General features: G+C 42.6%; 1 protein-coding gene across 8 annotated transcripts in view; it reads left to right on the top strand.

Moving 5' to 3' along the window:
* Positions 1 to 3,044: 3,044 nt before the first annotated feature.
* Positions 3,045 to 19,506, top strand: part of LOC124870379 (extracellular sulfatase Sulf-2-like) — an 88,708-nt gene continuing 72,246 nt past the window's right edge. For 6 of the 8 annotated variants that reach the window (XR_007038761.1, XM_047369033.1, XM_047369040.1 and 3 more), the window contains exon 1: positions 3,046 to 3,352. The gene's annotated coding sequence lies outside the window, so the exon portion shown is untranslated. Of the gene's footprint in view, positions 3,353 to 19,506 lie in introns of all 8 variants that reach the window. The other 2 variants (XM_047369083.1, XM_047369063.1) reach the window with 2 other exon arrangements.

Raw genomic sequence — 19,506 nt, 5'->3', positions numbered from 1 at the left:
CTTACCTTTAAAATTAAAATCTTAGCTGAAAACCAGACTTCATCAAAGTGCGGATAGCAGCAAAGCGGGTCGAGTGGAGTGGAGCCGGTGGAAAAAGGACATAAAAGTACCGGTAAAGTTTTTTATTTTTCTTGTCATTAGGTTGAAAACTTTGTTCTTTTTGTTTTTTTTATTTTTCACAAATATCAACATCCTAAAGAAGAAAATGTATCCATCATCTTTCTGCAAGTTTCATGTTTTTCTTTAGTTTAAAACCTAAAAATAGAAATAAAATTGTGGCTCTTTAAAATAACAACACATTTTCTTCACTATGGTTACTTTGGCAACCTGTTTGGCAGTATGTGTTTGCATGGTCAGGACAAACTTATCCAGATTTGTTTAGATCATTGGTTCCTTAACTTTCATCTGTAGCCCTCAAACATTACATTGGAAGAGGCTTGTGATTCTGACTGTGGGTTGAGAGTTCAAACATTAATTTGTCAGTCAGTTTCAACAGCAGAAAGCATGAACCTAACAGACATAAAATTAAAAAAGACATAAAAAAAACCCTTAGACTCAGCACTGGTCTCCGCATGCTGCAGTATAACCAGCCATGCACAGAGAAAATATTAAAACCACAGACATACAGAGAAGAAGAGAGTTGTTGGGTGATATTGCAGGAGATGTAACATTAAAGTCAAAATTTCATCATATTTTGTTGTCAGAAAATTGAATAATATTGAAGGTAGAAAACAATAATAATTTCTCTTTTCACAGTTTTTCAAAGCAAGTAAATGATTAAAAAACTTTTCTTAAACAAGAGGCTTTGCAGACACGTCCTCTTATGCAGAACGGCTCTGTGTGTATGGATTAAAATGTAGGATATATAACAGCAGGGTGCAACTACCTGCTGATGTTAACACAAATGGATTGTTTTGGTGAAATGGTGAAAGTCTTTTGGTCAGGATGGATTCCCTGTTTCTCCACTGGAATCACTTTGTTCCAGGAATATGAAGCAATAATCATTAAGTGAAGAAACCACCCAAATCGGAGAGATGAGAACAAAACCCAGTTCATGTCACGTCTACAACAGATGACTTTGGAAATGAGTCAGCAGACCTCTGAGGTGGCTGCTGTTGTCGGTTTGTGCTATTTTCAGTTTTTCACCTAGGAAAATGTATTGTTTACTTTGTCGGTACAAAATGTTCACTCATGTTCATGAAAGTTTTGGCTTTGTTAAATTAAAGGTGACCTATTATAATTAATGAGTTAATGAGATTTCACCTCCTCAGTTCCCCCTTTTTTGAGCTACTTTCAGAATGAGATGTTTTAGGTCTCTGTCACTTTTATGTAGTACATGAAAAACAAACAGAAACTTATAAGACACAGCAATAAGTAAGCACATTTACGCAGATTTGCCATTTTTCTTCAGTTTTTCTGTAAATCATGACATGCTCTGATGCGAGTTCTCAAAGCAGTCCATGGTGAAGTGATTCATGCAAACTAGTACTGTCTTCAGCAATGTGACTGGAACATTGCCCACATGTGGGTCTTTGCAGCCAACAACAGAACATCTGCCTTTGAGGGCAGCCATTGTAAAGCACCTGTAAGGTAAAACCAGCCGGTGGGACGTGATCCTTTACTGGAAGTGGGCGGAGCTCTGCTTCATTTGCTAGTCAGGGGTGCGACTCAGGTAATGTTGCTGGGTGCCAGCGTAATTGTGACGTCACAATTAAACAGCTTTTGAACCATGCGTTTTCTAGAAAAAATAAAACATTAATTTGTAGCCAAAAAACAGCTGAATGATTTGTTTTTGCGTTTGGACTGTTGGTAGAAGCAATAGAGACCCAAATGGAAGTATAAAAACAATCAAAAAGGAGTTTTGCATAATAGGTCCCCTTTAAGTCACCAATCCTTCTCTCCAAGCCTGAACGTTGACTCTCTATAATAAGAAACTGCAGCAAAGTCTTTTATTTTCTCAGTGTTTGAGCCAAATGAAGGACAGCTTATATCCGTATTTTAGCTTCCTGTCTCACAACCATGTGTGCAGCACAAGCTAGAAGTAACTTCTTTAGGGTAAACTGAATATTTTGAGAAAACTAACCGTAGATGGACGTTGGGGGTTTTGAGGGACGTGGCAGAAGAACTTTTGGCTGCATTGTGTTTGTGTTTTTTTTTTTTTTTTGCACGGTGGCGCAGTTGGTAGCACTGTTGCCTTGCAGCAAGAAAGTCCTGGGTTCGATTCCCAGCCTGGGGTCTGTCTGCATGGAGTTTGCATGTTCTCCCCGTGCATGCGTGGGTTCTCACCGGGTACTCCGGCTTCCTCCCACAGTCCAAAGACATGCCTGTTAGGTTAATTGGTCTCTCTAAATTGCCCTTAGGTGTATGAATGAGTGCTTGGTTGTTTGTGTGTTGCCCTGCGATGGACTGGCGATCTGTCCAGGGTGTACCCTGCCTCTCATCCATAGACTGCTGGAGATAGGCACCAGCTCCCCTGCGACCCACTATGGAATAAGCGGTAGAAATGACTGACTGACTTTTAAAATATTTCTGGAAATAAATTGAGGTTAGGATGCATGCTCTTTAGATTCGGCAGCGTCTGCTGGATCTGTTTAACTGAATCAGAACCACTAGCAGAAGATGTAGATGTGGAGAGGCTCAAACTAACCCAGAGGAACCTGTAATTTTCTCCCTTTCATCACTCAGTAAAACCTTCTGGTTAGACACCTCATGCATGAGCTGCCTGTATTGATTAATGTAAGGAAACATGACTCATGTCACATGACCCTATTGGCCAATAAATACTCGTTTTGATTGGCTGTGTGAACATGCTACAACATTTTATGACAAAATGTGGACATTGTGTCTGTGTTTAGCTGCACTGGCAGTAAAGCGTCCCCCTCCCTGAATGTCCTCCCCACAGTATTTGTTTCATTTTGTCCCGTTTTCTGGACCTCCCCTTCAGTCAGAGAGAGGAGCTGCACCTCCTCATTGGCTCACGGGCAGATCAAGGTCCCTCCTTCCTCCTGAGGAGGAGGAGGAGTGAGGGTGGAGGGGGAGGCATGCAGACATGTTGCAACAGATGGTCTCAGCAGCAGCGGCGGCTGCGGCACTGCTGAACTCTGGGACGCCGTTAACCTGAGAGGAAGAGGAGGGAGGGAGGAGGTGTCGGAAAGTCCGTTCTGTGGAAAACTTCTTCTTCCTCCTCCTCCTCAGGCAGACAGGAAAAACATGTCAGTGTGAGCAGAAGTTTTAGTGGATTTGGAAATGGGAGCAACGTTTGCAGTGTCTGATCCAATCCTTGATCTTCTTCTTCCTCCCCGTCCTGTCAGAGAGGAGAACACCTGCTGACAGCCCAGACGAGCAGAAGGAGGTGAGTTTCTCCTCGACGTTCTGCTCCACTTCTCTGTGCAGTCAGAGCGGTCTGCTCGCATTAGTTTCCAGGCCATGTTGTACTTTCACTTGTCAGGTTTCACGTGTTGGTGTGTTTATTGCTTGACGACACTGAGGTCAGTCAGGAGAAGCATGGAGAGATGGAAGGAAGGGAGGAAGCAAAGCTGGTCCACCCTGCTTTCTTTACTCCATAATAATATTTCATATTCCTAACAGTCCTCACACAGGAAACATTAAAACATAAGTGGCCTTAAAACCTGCTTGGATTAAAAGAAACCATCAAAATAAATACTGAAGATTTGAGAAATGAAGAGGGAAAAACTTCAACATGTGAGAAACAGTTTCCACCAATAAAACATGAAGAGGAAAGTCTTTCTATGCTGTGGTCTAAATATTGGGCCAATAAGACAATCAAGTGAACCCTGCAAGCATTCAGGTCATTTATTTTGCACTAATCATCCACAGTTGAGCCCAAAACGATTCATACCCCAGACAGATTTCTATTTAAAGTAACTTTTTACTGTGACTAGAAGTAATGTTAATGTTTTGTAGCGAGAGTACCGGCTTGAATATGACCAAGAATCTCTGGAGGGAGCTGTAGATTAGGGTGATGGTAAGGAGGCCTTCTAATCCATCTTCTGAGAGATGCTTTTGTCTTTTCCTAACAGAAACAAAGTTCTCTGTTAAATTAAGTTTATCAGTCTGCCAGGGGTATAAATAATTTTGGGATTTACTAGTTCTTTAAGGCTTCAACTACATTATTGCAGATCTTCTGCTGCTGTAGCGACCCGCTTCGAGGTTCCACACCTGATGTGTTCACCTGTGTTCAGAGATGATGTTCTGCATACTTTGGTTGGAACCAGTCTGCCCATGTTCCTCTGACCTCAACCTGGTACTTTCATCCACAGCTGCTGCTCACGCGATATTTCCTCTTTAGTCCATTTAGTGTAATCCTGAGAGATGGTTCTAAGTAAAAATACCAGTCAATCTGCAGGTTCTGAAATACTCAGACCTACCCTGTCTGGTACTAACAACCACACTGCTTTTAAAGTCACATAAATAACATAAATATATATAGAAATATATAGATAATGTACTTGTTGTGTTTAATGCACAAACCATGACTGAGTTTTCATGAAGTATGTTCCTTCAACAACCTCAGATTGTCATGTAGACATGCAGGAGAAACTTGTTCAGTACTTGAGAAGAATCTGTTGTTCCTCCTGGAGAACATTAGTCAGTGTGGATGGGGCCTCATGGCGACCAATTGGTGAGGGCGGGGCCTCACTAATATGTATTTTAGGACAGTTTAGTTTATCTTAGCTCAGCCTGTTCTCAGTTTATGCTAGCACAAGGCCAGCACTGCAATATTGGCCTGGCTGTCACGCAGGTGTACCATGAGTTCGACTGAAGCAGGCGTTGTTCTGTTAGGGGAGTCTAATCTGCATGTGAATTTAGATGTACATCCCAAACAGCTTGAATGCTTGAAACGTCTTCCTCAGTAGCTGTTCGGATGAAGGGCGAGACGTCTTCAGCTACAAGAAGTGAAGTCCAGTTGTTTCACCGTTTTGGGTTTACTACGTCCTGGATGACTGAGAGTCTTCACCAGTTCAAGCAGAAATTGGCAGTTTTATGGTTGGAAAATATTCTCAAGCAGTCGGTGAGCAAATAGACCTTTTGTCTGTAGTCCACCCCTGATGATGTAGCCACCATGTTGTTTTTAGTGTGCTTAGAAGGAGAAAACAAATAAATGGATCCTCGATCAGAAGGTTTTTACAGACCTTTAATAACACAGAGTGGAAAGCAGCCAAGTTTTCTGTGAAGAGAACTATTAGAGGTGATCAGTTGAAAGGTTGATTTTGGTAAATCTCTACCAGCTCTGAGATGATGTCAAAACGCCTCCAGCTTAAAGTCGGTGAACCTGATCCTGGGAAATAATTAGCCTGTAAGACACATAAATTAGGAGGATTATACAAGAACTGCGTCTTTCCAACATCTAACAGCCAAGTGATCAAAGAAGCAGGAAATCTTCCTTCTGGTCACAGTTTAAACCCACTGATGTAATATTTCTAATGTGTGCAGCTCCTGACAGCGCTGTCAGCTGCTGAGATAATCACACTGGACAGCAGAAGAAGAGGAGGGGACTCCAGTATTCATGGACATGTTCTCCATGAAGCTGCAGGTTTCACAAACAACTTACCGAGTCTTTTATGTCTCTCTGGGGTTGGTTCACAACCATTGTTTCTTAGGTGGATGTTTCAAGTTTTACAAGTTTGACTCTGAGATTAATTAAGGCACGGCCGGTTTATTTATACAGCACCATTCATGCGCAAGGAAACCCAGACATAGAAAGCAAATAATAACAGGCTTGAGGAATGTCAAACACCTAAAAGCACTGGATAAATGAAACAAATGTTCAAATACAGATTTAAAAGACAAATTTAGATCCAAATCTAAGTTGAATTTCACATTTTTACCTACCTTCAATCTCACCAGGGTCGGTTGTAGGCATGCATATATGAGGGGGCATGCAGAAATGTGACGGCACCATCATACGTACACATTATGCTTCGACATGTTTATTGTTGTCGATTACTGTTTTCTTTATGGGATTGGGGTAAACTGTGTAGTGCTGTGCAATTTGCCAGAATGGACTGGTTTTCCCCCAGTCGGGCTTCTTTTGAACACGTTAGGATGGGTAAAAAAATATCTTTGGGCGGGTTGTTAAAATTTGGGGGGCTTTCACAACATTTGGAGAGTTTTTAAAAATGAATCATGGGAAAATTCAATCAAAGTAGTTGTCATTATGTGGCAGAAAAGTAAAAACCTGCACATCTCAAAATGTTTTCTTTTCACTTATTTCAGTTATTTTGAAAAAGAGAATCTGTTGAACCATCATCAATCAGTGATGGTTACTGGTTATTTAACTGCCACTGTGAAATTATACTGGTCAATTGTAAACGCCCATAATGCTGTTAAGAGTTCATCTGATATAGACGGAGGTGCAGCCGTTACTTTAAGCTTTGACTTGATGTGGAGAGAAAGCATCACGGTGAACGGGGAAAAATACGAAAAATGTTGGATTGCCCCTGTCCCAGAGGATGACTCCTAGGCTCATTGTAATACACAAATCTCAACACAGCTTCATGATTTTAAAGAACATGGTGCCACCAGCACCACCTCCCAATTGGATCTGGTGCTGGTTTGGTTCTATTATCAATATTTTATTGTGAAAGTTACTAGACATTCAGAAAAATAGTTGTTGCCAAGCTTTAGTTTCTTCCTCAGACATTAACATCAAAAGGATTATGTGAAAGTAGTGAAATAGTGTCATTTGGTTGTATTTCTGTATCTCTTTCTCTCTTCATTAAATCTGACAAACATCAGTCAACAGCTGGACATGGCTTTGAAATCACAGATTTTATAAGAACAAAACATGTAGGCAATGCGGTATGCAGCCATGCATGGATGCTGATTGGAAGACAATGCAAGCGTTTTTTAGCAGGTGTCACTCGGAAATGCCCCTCGCTCCAGCCATTTTTTTAAAGAAACATCGGGCCAGAAGAGCTATAATGTTGAGCCTACGCGGTTATTGTGTGAAACTGTGGTCGTAAAAATTAAGCTTTGCCGGACATGTCCAGAGGACGTTTGCTTTGAGTCCGTGGAGACAAGTACCCGCGACTATGTTCCGCCCATAAACGTTGGAGGAGCAGGGCTAGGCAAGTCAGGGGCATGTGATTGACAGCTTATTTAAGGGGGCATTGCCCTCTCTTGCCCCTGCATAAAGCCGACCTCAACTCTCGCACTTTAAACAAGCAAACAGTTCATAAGTCAGATTGATTAAAAGCTGCTGAAAACACAAATGTTTTCAGTTCCAATTCAAAGGAACCATCTGAGGTTTTCAGGGAGTTTATCCCGGAGCTGATAGGGATGTAACGGTCCACATGTTCCTACTGATGATGTTTGGTTCTGCCCCGTCGGTTTGATACGCAGTGTAGCGAACGAATACAGCACTGGTTTCTACCTGAACTCATGCAGAATGTTGATGTGAAGAACTGAATGCTCCATGCAACGTTCTGCAGGAAAACTTTGAAAAGTGACACCAAACATTAAGAAAACGGACCGTGACTTGCAAACCCGCTTACCATGATTAGAGAAATGCTGCCTGTGGTTCTGATCTAGTGAACACTGAGTAAATGGACTGAATTTATAAAACACTTTTCTAATCATATTGACCACTCAAGACGGTTTACACTAGGGCCACGATCACCTAATCACATTCACTAACACATGTACTCTCACACGATGCACAGCTTAGAGTCAAGTGCCTTGCCCAAAGACACATTAACATATGGCAGGAAGAAGCTGTAATTGAACCCACAACTTTCAGATTACAAGATGACTGCTGCAGTCTCTAAGTCGCCCCAATTTAACAGTTAGAACGTTTTTGAAGATCTGTCTGCACTGAGCTCTGAGGCTTTTCCAGGGCAGCTCCTGGACAGGATCTCATGGTGCAGTTGGACAGATGAGGGTTTGGGTGGGTCCGTCTGTGTTTCCTCTCTGCAGATGCAGAAAATGAGGTTTTTTTATGACCTTCAATGAGGAACATTTCACAGCCGAGTGTGAAGCAGCTGGGACCAGACTCAGGTGGTCATTGCCTCAAGCAGAAGACCAACTATCCTGCTGTGTTCTTTCATGATTGATGGTTGGATTGAACAGGACATGGATGGATTGGAACCTTGTCTTCAGTAATGAGGGTGTTCCTCCAGGATGATGACTGAAAGAACAAGGTCCTGGATCTCAGCAGCTGAGATTAACGTCCTCTGTTTGGTGACAAGGCTCTGCCTGGCAGGTAAGGTGTTGCTCCTCCACACCAGATCAGGATGCCTCACGTCCTACAGGGAGGAGACTCCCTGAAGACCTGGAACTGACTGGGTGGACTGAAGATTCTCAGAAAGCTGAAACCAACAAATCTTTTAGTTCAGTTTGAACTGTCAGGAAGCCAGTTGTCTGCTGTACTTTTCATGTTTCAGTTCTCCACCTGAGCTGTCTGAAAGTGATAGAGTCATAACACTGATGCTCAGCTGTTGGCTTCTCCAGAACTTTGTCTGTAACCTCTGACCCAATGACTCATCAACAGTGGTTTCCTGTGGGGATGGTTTTATTACCCACACATCCATTCATGGAACCAGCTGTTCAGAGCTTTAAGGTTTCAAGGCGTTTGGTGTGTTCTTATGTTCACAGAGCCCGAAGAGAAATTATTTAGTTTACAAAGTTGGATCAGAACCACCAGGGTAGCACCTGTTGACCCTAAGAGGAGTTTCAGTTTGAGTGGAGCAGTGAACAGAATGAAAACTCAGCAGATTCAGAGTTGAACCAAGTAACTCCGCTGACGTTGCTTCATGTCTGTGGAGCAAAGTGAGGTGCGGTTGTTCGGACGGCCGCAGTGGTTATTGATCCGTCATGTATTGATTGGGTCAGAGTTGATCTCTGCGGACGTTCAGTTTCTTCATGGTTTTCTGTCTTCAGTCCAACGTGAAATAAAAGCAGACGCAGCTGTAGGACAGACCGCCTCTCTGACACCCAGAGTTCACCAAGTGTGTTCTGCTCAGGACGTGATGACGCCTACAGCTGCTCATCACCGTCATGTGACTGTGTCACATGAGTTCACCTTTATCTAAAGTTTATTTAACCTGCTTAAATCTGCTTAAACCAGCATCGCCAGGATAAGTTCAATGAGCCTTCATGCTGCAGATTGGGTCCCATCAGAGACACACAGGATGCTTCTGAACACAAAATCAAAGACGAAACCAACCAGCAGGAAATTCTCTACTGGTTGGTTAGCAGACAGGAAACAATGAGAGCATGCTCAGGACGTGTTGCAGAAATGTTTCATGCACTAAAGATAAATGTGGTGTGAGTCATTAAAAGCAAACAGTCCTCCTTCGGGATCACTGACAGTGCAGCACCTCAGCTTATTTTCTTCTCTGGCCTGTTTTCCTCCATGCTTTTAGGACACCAGCTTTTAAAGCACAGCTGTTGATATTTGTGGGATTATTTTTGTGTTTTTCTGCCATGATTTTTGTTTCAGTACTTCTCGGTCCATCACATGGAGCCTAATTGGGAATACTAGGATTTTTAGTGGTGCATCACAAAGCAATCTTGACATTTAAACAAAACATAAACCTCTTCAAAAACATTTGGTGAAGTAGTTAGAAAACCCAGACATGTTCTGAGCTCTAGATCCCAGGCAGATGTCAGAGTAGAAACATAATTTAAAGTTTTATTGTATTGTTTTTTTAATGCAGATGCAGTCAAATATTTTTTATTTTAACGCAGAAACCTGTGTTGATGATGTCACATAATCCACATTTTAAACCTGTGAAATATCAGACTCAGCTTTATTTGCCAAGTTTGTTACGCAAACAAAGAATTTGACTTCGGTTCTACATTATTCTCAGTGAATACATTTTAAATATGAATATAACAGATGGCAAATAATAATTACATGCAGTGTTTTTACCAAAGGATGACAAGATTGAATTAGTGCCTATATGCCTGGTATGGATAAGGTCACTCTGACTGTTAGGTGTCCAGAGAAACAGCCTGGGGGGAGAAACTGTCTCTGTGGGAGCTGGTTTTTCTGTAGCACAGTTTGTGTCCAGGATGTGTGGGGTCTGCAGAGATGTTAGCTGCCCTTTTTCTGACCCTTGACCTGCATAAGTCGTGGATAGAGGGAAGGTCAGCCCTGATTATTCTCTCTGCAGACCTGATTGTTCGTTGCAGTCTGGTCCTGTTTTGTGGATGATCCAAACCACACTGAGATGGACGAAGACAGGACAGACTGAATGATGGCAGTGGAGAAGATGACCTGCAGCTCCTGTGGAAGGTTGGAGTTGCCTCAGGAAGTACAGTCCCTGCTGGGCCTTCTTCTGAACAGCGTTTATGTGTGTTTCTTCCTTGTTCATCCGCAGCTTCCTCAGATGTTCAGTTTTATTTTTTTTATTTATATAGCGCCAATTCACAACACATGTCGTCTCAAGGTTCTTCACAACAGTCAGGTTCATACATTCCTATTAATCCTAATCATTGAACAGTTCAGTCAGATTCAGTTATTTATTCAAATTGGATAAAAAGTTTTTCTATCTAAGGAAACCCAGCAGATTGCATCCAGTCAGTGACTTGCAGCATTCACTCCTCCTGGATGAGCATGTAGAGACAGTGGACAGTCACTGGTGTTGACTTTGCAGCAATCCCTCATACTGAGCATGCATGTAGCGACAGTGGAGAGGAAAAACTCCCTTTTAACAGGAAGAAACCTCCAGCAGAACCAGAACCAGGCTCAGTGTGAGCGGCCATCTGCCACGACCGACTGGAGGTTTGAGAGAACAGAGCAGAGACCCAAAGAGAACAAAGAAGCACTGATCCAGGAGTACTTTCTATGGGAAGGAAAAGTAAATGTTAATGGATGTAGCTCCTTTAGTCGTTTCACCTAGAAAGAAAGAACAGATAAACTCTGAGCCAGTTTTCAAGGTTAGAGTCTGAAAGAGAGCACATAGAGTTAGTTACAGTAGAAGTTCAGTCAGTCGCCATGTCTAGGAGAGAGAAAGGGTTAATCACTGAAAGACAGGGCTATGTGGATCATCAGTAGAGGGTGAGCATTAAGTTGTTGCCAGCAGAAGCTTGGACGACTCCCCTCTCCTGAAATGTGTCACAGGTAGACACAGAGCCAGGCCAGGTGTAGCTTCTAGGAAGAGAAAAGGGAGAACAAAGTTAAAAGCTGAAATAACAGCAAATAATGCAAAATTATTAGTGTGAGAATGTAGCGAAGAGGGTGAAAGTGGTCATTATGTCCTCCAGCAGCCTAAGCCTATAGCAGCATAACTACACAGATAGTTTCAGTTCAGATTATTTAATTAAACGGCGCTTATTTACAACAATGTCGTCTCAAGGAACCTCATAAAGGGTCCCACTGATGGTCATTGTTATACTAAAAACCACAAGGATTGGGATACCTCTCTATGTCAGACTGATTATAACCACTGGAAAAGAGAAGGGGTCATACAGGTAGCAGAAATTGAGGGTGTGTTTGGACCTCAACCATAACTGAGCTGGTTTAGGCTAAACCTGACTCCCCCTTACTCCAACCAACAGGGAGGGAGGAAGGCTCCATCCCAGATAAACTAAGCCACTCTAACTATAAGCTTTATCAAAAAGGAAAGTTTTAAGCCTAGCCTTAAAAGTAGACAGGGTGTCTGCCTCACGGACTAAAACTGGGAGCTGTTTCCACAGGAGAGGAGCCTGATAACTAATTTGAAGTGAACTATGGTTTATTATTGTTGTATGTATGAAAGGTCTTGGTCTGCACACATGTCCTCACAAAAACTGATGTATGATGTCACGGCATTGGTGACTTGGTTTAGATCAGAGGCTGAAGCTTCAAAAACACACCAATCCATGTTGTAACATCTGCTTTGACTCATCAGTCCACTTACTAACTGTCCAAACCACAGAATTAGAAGTTTTAATTTCTGCCTACAGGTTGGAATGAGCTGAAGCAGACAGTGGTCATAAAGTCCCAACAGCCCTGTTGACAGCTTGATATGCATCTTTTAAAGCAGTTTTTTTGTGGCACTAGAGGCTTTTTATTTTTAATTTTTTCGATAGTAGGTAGACAAGAAAGAGGGGCAAAGAGAGTAGGAGATATTCGGCAAAGGTTTCCGGGTCCGGGACTCGAATCCAGTACAGCCGCACTGAGGACTATAGCCTCTATATGTGTTCGTGCGCTTAACCCCTACACCACCAGCGCAGTGGTCCAGTGTGTTTAAATCCATGGTGGGACACTTAATGTGCTTTCTAGAAGTTCAATGTGCCTTTAAAATTCCCAGGAACAATGATGAGAGAGTCTTTGTGTTTTTTCACCACGTCCAGCTTGGAGGCCATCTTAGATGTTTAGAGAAAGAGAGAAATGTGTTTTATGTATTTATTGTTATAATTAAATGACTTATGCTCCCATTTACATCTCCACATGTCCAGTTTGTTGATATTTTGGTCTAATTTCGCCCCATAAGTTTCCCACTACAGGACAAATCGACCCAGAGTGCTGCTGAAAAGGCGGGGATCACCATAGCAACCAGTTACTCAGCATTATGGGCTGTTAGACTCTTTAAGAGAAATGTGAATACATTCTGCGACTACATAGTTTCAGGGAAAGATCAGCGAAAATGTTGATTGTTATTTAGTAATTAGTTTTTATTTAAGGAGTATGAAGGGCCAGGCCCTGGATTTATAAAAACAAATGCATTCGATGTAAATGCATGTTAACTAATGATGATGATGATACAATATGTTGTGTGAGCCAATAGGAGAGCAGCTGTAGCTCAAACAGGGTCTTAGGTGTCATAAGCATCCCGGTTTTTTTTGGGTTTGGGCTGCAAATCACTCAGGGCCTGGGACTGTTCTGATGGACCAGTAGGTTTTACGTCTGTGTCTTATCATGTGCTGCTGGAGTATGTTGTTTAACAGAAGATAGTGGGGTGTGCCATGATGTATGGTTTGTGGTAGGACCAAAGTGCAGAGAAGGTAAGTAGAGTTTTAACTATCCTTATTCACTCGACAAGGTAGGCAACCAGGAGTATGACAGGCTCCAACCAGACCAGTACAGAATTCCAGACGTCAGGTTATGGTACAGTTATTGAACCAGACACGACTGAACAACGTGGAAGAAAACACAAGGAACCAGAGGGGAACAATGGAAACTAAAGAGCTTAAATACAAACGAGAGGACAGGGAGAACCAATCAAGAACAAGACCAGATAAATAGGGGAAAGCAGGACAGGAGTGTAACAGACTGCAGGAAGACAGAGGAAAGAAACCAAACATTATAACACGGAACAGAAGGTAAGGACAGACTGAACCAGGTTTGAAATAAACAAAACACGAACTAATACACAGACAGATCCTGATGGGTGTATCTTTGGACATGTCTGATGCTGCTTCAGTTTGTTACCTTTAGAGCTTTCTGAAACATTGAAGATGTTGTCCCAGGATGGTGTGAGGAATACAACAACATGTTTTAGTCCAGTCCAAAAAAGTAAGCTCCACCTTACAACTTCCAGGAATTAAGAGATCTGTTGCTGACTACAGGGGTTGGACAATGAAACTGAAACACCTGTCATTTTAGTGTGGGAGGTTTCATGGCTAAATTGGACCAGCCTGGTAGCCAGTCTTCATTGATTGCACATTGCACCAGTAAGAGCAGAGTGTGAAGGTTCAATTAGCAGGGTAAGAGCACAGTTTTGCTCAAAATATTGAAATGCACACAACATTATGGGTGACATACCAGAGTTCAAAAGAGGACAAATTGTTGGTGCACGTCTTGCTGGTGCATCTGTGACCAAGACAGCAAGTCTTTGTGATGTATCGAGAGCCACGGTATCCAGGGTAATGTCAGCATACCACCAAGAAGGACGAACCACATCCAACAGGATTAACTGTGGATGCAAGAGGAAGCTGTCTGAAAGCGATGTTCGGGTGCTAACCCGGATTGCATCCAAAAAACATAAAACCACGGCTGCCCAAATCACGGCAGAATTAAATGTGCACCTCAACTCACCTGTTTCCACCAGAACTGTCCGTCGGGAGCTCCACAGGGTCAATATACACGGCTGGGCTGCTATAGACAAACCTTTGGTCACTCATGCCAATGCCAAACGTCGGTTTCAATGGTGCAAGGAGCGCAAATCTTGGGCTGTGGACAATGTGAAACATGTATTGTTCTCTGATTAGTCCACCTTTACTGTTTTCCCCACATCCGGGAGAGTTACGGTGTGGAGAAGCCCCAAAGAAGCGTACCACCCAGACTGTTGCATGCCCAGAGTGAAGCATGGGGGTGGATCAGTGACGGTTTGGGCTGCCATATCATGGCATTCCCTTGGCCCAGTACTTGTGCTAGATGGGCGCGTCACTGCCAAGGACTACCGAACCATTCTTGAGGACCATGTGCATCCAATGGTTCAAACATTGTATCCTGAAGGCGGTGCCGTGTATCAGGATGACAATGCACCAATACACACAGCAAGACTGGTGAAAGATTGGTTTGATGAACATGAAAGTGAAGTTGAACATCTCCCATGGCCTGCACAGTCACCAGATCTAAATATTATTGAGCCACTTTGGGGTGTTTTGGAGGAGCGAGTCAGGAAACGTTTTCCTCCACCAGTATCACGTAGTGACCTGGCCACTATCCCGCAAGAAGAATGGCTTAAAATCCCTCTGACCACTGTGCAGGACTTGTATACGTCATTCCCAAGATGAATTGATGCTATATTGGCCGCAAAAGTGGGCCCTACACCATACTATTATTGTGGTCTAAAACCAGGTGTTTCAGTTTCATTGTCCAACCCCTGTACCTGGGGACAGAAACCAGAGCAGACCTTTATAGGTCCATAGGACTCCATGAGGAGATAGGTCAAAGCTGTTTTAGCAGTAAGGAAACCATGTGCCAAGACTGTTCTTTTCTAGGTTGGTCATAATGCTTTGGCTGATTGCTATAAGTTATGATTCCAGGCCCACCTTTTGACACCCAAGAAGAGGGAACGTTTGAGGTTCCAGCATCCACTGAATGTTTTGGTCATGCTTCAATTTGGATTTTGTGACAGACTTGATTTTCATCACACTTTGGGCTACATCACAAAGTTATTTGGACTCTGGTAATTGTTGCAACCTTGAGTGGGCGCTCACAGACTAACTCTACTCATTTATCTCTGTAGCAAACATGCTACAGTATTTTTTTCCAAGGTTCTGTTTCCTCTAACATTTCACCAGAGTCCCATAAATCACCTCATAAATCTCTGGCATCTTAATTGTCCTTTTCACTGTTTCGTTTGGGCAGAAGGTCGGTTAGCTGAACATTTTATTTATCTTTAACCAGCTCTGCTCATACGGGAACATTAGAAAGCTTCCCCTGCCTCCATCTTACTGAGGCAGAATTGATGAAATTGGTAATCGTTATAGACTGCTGCCCTGGAGTGGCTGACCTTCAGAGAGCGTTGAGGAGGGAGCGGACGAGGGAAAGAAGAGGCTGAGGGTTTAACTTTTTGTGAGTGTACATTTCTTACGAAGCAGGTTTAAACCCTGATCATCCCCGCACCAACAGAATCAATGTTTCTGTTGGGCTTCCACTACTGATGATTTAAGGGTTACATTTTTACCTATTAAAAGATCTGTAGTGTGATGCTAGGTTTCCAAATGTTAAAGTGTTCTTGAGCAAAGCATTGAAACCATTTATCAGCGCATCAGGTTTGGTCATTTTGCATCATATTCTTTGTGATCAACTAGTGAGCCATGTATGGTTCTGACTAGTTTCTGTCTGAATCATGAGCCTCGGTCTTGGTCCACCATTTGTTAACATTTACTAGTTTTATTATTAGCTACTTTAGCTGCTAATTTTTTATTTGCTGGACCGAGGACTAAAGGAGGAGATGATGGTCATTTCACCCTTTCACTGTTTCATATTGAATGGAGCTGCTGCTGGAGTTTTCCCTGCGTGAATTCATACCCAGAGGGACGGAGCTGTGGACTGGTGCCGAGTTGACGGGGAGAAACATCTCCACAGGGACACTCAGATATGCGTAACACGCTAATATTTAAGCAGCTAATGGTTATTCACAGTTCAATAGTTCACTGTTACAGATAGAGGAGCTTTACTGACCTTAATGAAAGCCTCTCAAACATCAGTGTCGGTTTTTAAGAAGCATCGCCACGGTTTGATGTGTTCCCTCAGTTCTGTAGGCAAAGGTTGATTATCAGAGGAGAGGGGTCACAAAGGTTTTTCTCCGGACAGACTGCAGCCATGTTGCGGGAGTTTTAAACTTCCGACAGCTGCTCACTGTTTTATTTACTTGGATCAGAACCATTAGGGTTCTTAATTGTTCAGGTGAGCTTCTGCATGTAGAGGAGGGGCTGAGTGTCTGTGTGTGTCTATAGTTGCTGCTGTGCAACATTGTGTGCCAGCCTGGGGAGTTTGTAATGATTTTGACACAAATGATTGTGTTTAAAGAATTCATTTTCCTATAGATTAATATCGAAAATAAAGATTAGTTTGACAGCCCAGGTGCCAGATTAAGAATTTCCCTTGCAAACGACCCAAACTGTCAGAAAACATTTCCGTATACCATTATTACTGACCTTTAACCTGTCGTTATGATCCACTGAACAGCCGATGACATTTATTTAAAAGTTTAGTCCAAGCTTTGTTGACCCAGCCTCTGGGGATATTTTGTTTGAAAATACATGAAAATGCGTCTACAGCTAAAGCTGTAGCAGGGAGTTCTGATGAAACGGCGGACTTAGCCTGAATATTTGAACAAGCACACCTCACAGCTCCTCCCCCACAGTGGAGCCTGCCCTGAACACACAGGCTACAGCAGGGCCACCGATGACTGTGGATAAACAGCCATGGGACATTCACTGGTAGGGCTGAAACATCAACCATGTGCTTTACATTGACTATGACCTGCCCATACCATTGGCACAGCTGCAGCACACCAGCATCCTTGAGCTTGAACAACGGTTCACGTTGGGCGAGTGAAGGGTGTGAGCAGCGCATACATGGTTGTGATTGACACCACTAAGACGTTCCACCTGGCTCTGATTGGTTGGTTCTGACCGAGAGTTGTATATTTATGCAAATGGCAGTAGGACCACTGGGAAGAGCCAGGGGAGCTGGATTTTTTTTTTACAGATTATCTGTCTCATTTTCTAATTTCCCCTCAGGGATCAATAAAGTATCTTTGAATTGAATTGAATTGAATATTGTACTGTCAGGACACAGTGACAGTTTGAACACATGTAAAAAGTACATATTTACAAAAGTTACCTACTGTAGCTTTATTCCCAAAAAGCTGCTCAGGTGTTTTGAAAAGGCATTGCTACGAGGCCAATTTCTTTTCAGTGCTCCTGTCATCTCAGACAGTGATCTGCTAAGGACTTTAGGTGCTGCTTCTGTTGAAGCATGTGGGTGTTCTGATTTTAGATTAGAAAGATAAATACAACTCTGTCCCTCATGATAGCCAGGTGTCATCTTGTTGTAATTTCACAGCCTGTACAGCTCAATATTTCCACAATATTTTGGATGAAACTACATTGTTTCCTCCTGTCATTAGAATACAGGTATGTTTATGTATTTAACACTATTATTTTGCTTTTTAGCTCTCTACCAAACAGTGTTTCCCCAGGTTGATATGAAAAGCAGAGTTACTCAGTTGAACAGGTAATAAAATGTCAAATGCCAACATTTCTGTAGTATTCTTACAGGCGCACATACTTTATAGACATCACCAGAAGTGGACAGAGTAGCCAGAGAAGGTACTCAAATAGAAGTAGAAAGTAGCCGTTCAAGAAATGACTCAGGCAAGAGCAAAAAAAGTGTTTGTCAATAAAGCTACAAATGAAGTGAAACAGTTTGAGCTCATTTCATTTGTACAAAATGATGTAATCAGACAGAAAAAATATAAGTTATGTGCAAATTCTGTATTTTAAAGAAAAACATTTTAAAGTGAATATCAATACAAAAAATTTAATTCAGGCAAAAGAAAAACACATTTCCAAATGTGTTTTTATTTTCAACATAACGCTTTTGAAACCAACACATTCAGAAAGTTCAGTTTATATATTAGAACAATGCAGAAATACTCCCAACGCCAATATATGCTGTTTACTGTATATTTATTTTACCTCTAAAGATCACAGCAGGGTCAGCAGATAGAAACTAACACAACAATAAAGTGTGTTTTTCGCAAGAAGTCTCACTGTTAATGTGTGTCTGGAGAGTTTTTGTTCAAACCTGCTTCGTCTTCATTCAGAAAGTAACTACAGGTGGTGGACGAGTGTAGTCCAGTAAGAGTTGTGCTACTTCATAACAATATTGCTCAAGCAAATGTCACTACCCACTTCTGGACATTACCCAAGTAGATTTTTTAAATGCATGGAATTATGTGTATTATTCAGAATGCTACAGAATATTTACATGTATTTTGACATCGTGGGCCATGCGGGGGCTCGGCTGGGCCGTGTGTGGTAATTAGTGGTATGACTTTGCTTCGGTAGAGGGGCAGGCTGGTTCAGTGAAGTGTTTGCTGCAGGGTCATGTGCGCGGCCGACATGGTCTTTGGCGCGCTGCAGTGGCCTTCCTCTGCTGCTTCCTCTCTGGCCCCTAGCTTGGCGCTGGGCTGCTGTTGTGGCTGGGTGGGTGGGTGGGTGGTTGGTTGAGGTGTGTCTTGTGCCTGCGCTGGGGCCACTAGCAAGTAAACATGTACCTGGCTGGTGTGAGAAAAAAGTATGTGCAAGCATCAGTGTGTATAAAGCTCAGAAACACCAAGAATTGAACGTATACACACACCCCAACAGAAAGAAGACAAACTGCAATGCAAAAACTATGAATACAATAAAAACGTAAAGACTGACTATAACTGGACAAGGCTGCTGTTTTCACCCAGATGAACCGTGCACACATTTATTTATGGCTGAATGTTCTCATCTACAGGGGTTGGACAATGAAAGTGAAACACCTGTCATTTTAGTGTGGGAGGTTTCATGGCTAAATTGGACCAGCCTGGTAGCCAGTCTTCATTGATTGCACATTGCACCAGTAAGAGCAGAGTGTGAAGGTTCAATTAGCAGGGTAAAAGCACAGTTTTGCTCAATATATTGAAATACACACAACATTATGGGTGACATACCAGAGTTCAAAAGAGGACAAATTGTTGGTGCACGTCTTGCTGGCGCATCTGTGACCAAGACAGCAAGTCTTTGTGATGTATCAAGAGCCACGGTATCCAGGGTAATGTCAGCATACCACCAAGAAGGACGAACCACATCCAACAGGATTAACTGTGGACGCAAGAGGAAGCTGTCTAAAAGGGATGTTCGGGTGCTAACCCAGATTGTATCCAAAAAACATAAAACCACGGTTGCCCAAATCACGGCAGAATTAAATGTGCACCTCAACTCTCCTGTTTCCACCAGAACTGTCCGTCAGGAGCTCCACAGGGTCAACATACACGGCTGGGCTGCTATAACCAAACCTTTGGTCACTCATGCCAATGACAAACGTCAGTTTCAATGGTGCAAGGA

Source organism: Girardinichthys multiradiatus, chromosome 1 (genome assembly GCF_021462225.1).
Source record: "Girardinichthys multiradiatus isolate DD_20200921_A chromosome 1, DD_fGirMul_XY1, whole genome shotgun sequence".
In the NCBI taxonomy this organism is placed as follows: Eukaryota; Metazoa; Chordata; class Actinopteri; order Cyprinodontiformes; family Goodeidae; genus Girardinichthys; species Girardinichthys multiradiatus.
The sequence above is the reverse complement of the archived record's forward strand: the minus strand, read 5'-3'. Positions and strand labels throughout refer to the sequence as shown.